At 42.3% G+C, this 3834-nt stretch overlaps 1 non-coding gene across 1 annotated transcript; it reads right to left on the bottom strand.

The window, feature by feature from the left end:
- Positions 1 to 378: 378 nt before the first annotated feature.
- LOC141676361 (small nucleolar RNA R71) lies at positions 379 to 485 on the bottom strand. Its single transcript, XR_012556956.1, has one exon. It is a non-coding gene; the product is annotated as a small nucleolar RNA R71 (small nucleolar RNA).
- Between the last annotated feature and the right edge of the window lie 3349 nt (positions 486 to 3834).

Genomic DNA, 3834 nt, shown 5'->3' on the forward strand with positions numbered 1-3834 from the left:
GCCGCAGCAACGAAAGCGTTGATGGATTATTCTCAACCGAAGATCAATAACATTCAGTCTAGCATTGTCAGACCAGCCATCGAGGCTAATACTTTTGAAATCAAAGATAGCACGATTCAGATGGTGCAAAATTCAGTCCAGTTTGGGGGTTCTCCAACAGAAGATCCCAATATGCACATTAGAGATTTCATCGATATCTATGACACCTTCAAGTTCAATAATGTTTCTGAAGATGCTATGAAACTGAGACTGTTTCCATTCTCTCTGAGGGACAAGGCTAAGAGCTGGTTACACTCTCTACCAGCTGGTTCTATCACTACTTGGGAGGATCTTGCTCAGAAGTTTCTTACTAAATTATTCCCTATGGCGAAGACATCTGCACTCAGGAATGCTCTTACTGAATTTGTGCAGCAATTAGGAGAAACTCTTTGTGAAGCTTGGGAGGGCTACAAGGAGATGCTTAGGAAGTGTCCTTATCATAACATTCCTGATTGGATGATTATCGATTGTTTTTACAATGGTTTGGGAGCACAGTCAAGACCCATGATCTATACAGCGTCAGGTGGAGCATTATGGGCAAAGAGCTATGAGGAAGCTTATAGTCTAATTCAACTTATGGCTACTAATGAATATCAGTTTCCAACCCATAGATTTCCACTGGGCAAGGTAGCAGGAGTTCTGGAAGTGGATACAGCTACGGCTATCACTGCTCAACTAAAGGCGTTGTCTATGAAAATGGATTCTCTGGCCAACTATAGAGTCAATCAGATAGCCAGAGTTTGTGAGTTGTGTGCAGGTGCCCATGTGATGGAGCATTGTGCTATATCTAATGAATTACCTCAGTTTGTGACCAACTTTCAGATATTGCAACAACCAATTCCAAACACTTATCATCCTGGAAACTGGAATCATCCTAATTTCAGCTGTATTAACAATCAGAATACGATGCAATAGCCATTCTCGCAGTTTGGAAACCAGGAATTCAATCCTCCTGGTTTTCAGCAACAACTTGCACCAATACAACAACTCCAACTTCAACAACAAAGTGATGGAGTTGCAGGTCTATCTTCAAATGAAAAATCTGAATTGGAGGAGTTGCGGTTTATGTGCAAAAACCAGGCTCTTATATACCAAAGCCAGGTTGTTTCTATCAAGACTCTGGAGAACCAAATAAGGCAAATTGCTAACGCCTTATTGAATTGACCATCAGAAATGCTTCCTAGAGATACAGAAGCCAATCCAGACAAGAGGGAAGTTAACGAACAGGTGAACGCCATCACCTTGAGGTCCAGAAAGGTCACAAGCCCCCAATTTCAGCAAGACAAAAAGTCTGAAAATTATGTCCAGAATGCAGGTGCGTCTGCACCCTTGCCAATTCCATAAAATGAGATTGTGGCTGAAAAAGTTGTGCAGAAGGATGTCGAGGAGGAACCGAAGAAGAAAGCTGTAGCAAACAAACCTCCTGAGGGTAATACATGGGATAAACAAGTCTATCAACCTCCGATATTTCCTAAAAGGCTTCAAAAGCATAAGTTCGACAAGCAGTTTGCCAAGTTTTTGGAAGTTTTCAAGAATATGCACATCAACATACCATTTGCTGAAGCTCTAGAACAAATGCCGAACTATGCTAAGTTTATGAAGGATATTCTATCTCGGAAGCTAAAACTTGAGGAGTTAGAAACCGTTGCTCTATCGGAAGAGTGCGGTATTGTGTTGTGACAGAAACTACTTCCTAAGCTTAAAGATCCAGGAAGCTTCACGATACCTTGTACTATTGGTAATCTGTCCTTCGACAAGTGTTTGTGTGACTTGGGAGCTAGCATCAATATAATGCCCTTATCTGTCTTTAAGAAACTTGGTTTACCTGATCCAAAACTTGTGAACATGTCTTTGTAACTGGCCGATCGGACCGTCACTTATCCACGAGGTATAGTGGAGGATGTCTTGGTCAAGGTGGATAAACTTATCTTCCCTTCTGATTTTGTAATTCTGGATTTTGAGGAAGATAAGAAGACTTCCATCATCTTGGGAAAATCATTTTTGGATACAGGCCGAACTATGATCGATGTGCAAAAAGAAGAGCTAACGATGAAGGTTCAAGATCAGAAGGTCGCTTTTAATGTGTTCAAGGAAATAAAGTTACCCACAGATAAAGAGCAGTGCTTTAAAGTAGAGCGGGTCAACTCTGACATGAATTTGGAGCTTGAGTAATTGCCAAAGTCAGATACTTTAGAGAGATCCTTAATAGGGGAATCAATTATTGAAAATAAAGAAGGAGCAGAGCAACTGCAGGTTTTGAATGCACCTCCGTGGAAGAGGAAGTTGGATATTCCATTCAATTTTCTGGGGTTTTGATGGAGAATAAATAAATCATGATTACGTAGTTAATGTTGTATTAATTATACATGATTTGGGCTGCAAGGCCCAATAAGAAGATCTATGATATTCAGACCAAAAAGGTCAACACATTGATCAGGCCTGATGGCCAAGATCAGGTCTGATTGAACAAAGAAGGCCGAAACCCTGATTATTGATTAATTTTGTAATTAATTAATAAGAGAAAAATCGGCCATTAAGATAAGTCCTGATAGAAATATAAATCCTTGTAGATTGGCCTCCAAGGAACCTCATGGGATAAGGAATCAGCTTCCTACTTCCTAGGACTCCAAAGTCCATTCTAATTCAGAGACTTGACCACCAAGTCTCCTATACCAAGTCCAATTCAAGGACTCCCAACATCTATATAAGGGGCCTCACCCCACAAATCAGAAATACATTTTTTGACTTGATAATTGGCAATCAGCAAGGTACGTAGGCATCTTGTTAAGGCAGATTGAGTCGCGAAACACAAGAGCAGTCAAATCGAGCCTCGAAGCTCATGTTCCATAGTAATAAATACAACAATCATATAATAACCTTAATTTTTAATCCATAACATTTGGCGCCATCTGTGGGAAAGCACAACAATAACCATGGTAAGAACATGGAGAACAATTAGAGCTCTTGAGGAATGAACACCATCAAGGACAACCCAGGTGATTTCGTCAACCGTGGAGATACCTCCTCATTCAACTTATGCACCTACCTAAGGGGAAGCCCAGATAGGGGCAACTCAACCTCAGCCACAAGGGATGATTCCCCTGGCTATTCAAGGTATGAATCCTCAAGTTCAATAACTACATGCACATGTGAATTCTCGACCCTTTGGGTACGAGTATTCAACTGTTGTGACCATTAACCCTCCTTATGGGATGCCCCTTTACCCCGAGGTTAGAGGAAGTGGACATGCTGGACGGAGTGAAGCACGAGGGCAATCGCCCCCTTACATACGAGGTTTAGCTCCTATCCCCGAGGATCAGGAATTTTCTGGTCCTTATACTGAGAGAGACTCCGAATCTTCAGATGATGAAGTAGCCCCAAGAAGGACATGTGCTAACAAAGAGCCGATGACTGATGGTAGCCAACGTCCTTAAAGCACCCAAGGGACGAATCCCCAAGAAGTGCAGGAAATGATCAGGGCTCACGAGGCTGAGATTCAAAGGCTGAGGCGCGACTTGGAGGCGCACCAGACCACCAGACCCCCAGTACCTCCTAGGGGGGGAAATCCTCCTCATGTCATAGACCTGGATGGTTCAGTACAGAGAAGGGCTGTTGTCCCAAGGGTTGATCCAAGCAATCTTCTTCCCCTTGGAGATCCTGATGATCCTACTCCGCCCTTCACTGAAGAAATAATGAATGCTCATATCTCAAGGAAGTTCAAGATGCCAACTATCAAAGCTTATGATGGCACGGGAGATCCCGCTAATCATGTTAGGACATTCTCTAATGCACTGC

The sequence above is a fragment of the Apium graveolens genome, chromosome 7 (assembly GCF_009905375.1).
Source record: "Apium graveolens cultivar Ventura chromosome 7, ASM990537v1, whole genome shotgun sequence".
In the NCBI taxonomy this organism is placed as follows: domain Eukaryota; kingdom Viridiplantae; phylum Streptophyta; class Magnoliopsida; order Apiales; family Apiaceae; genus Apium; species Apium graveolens.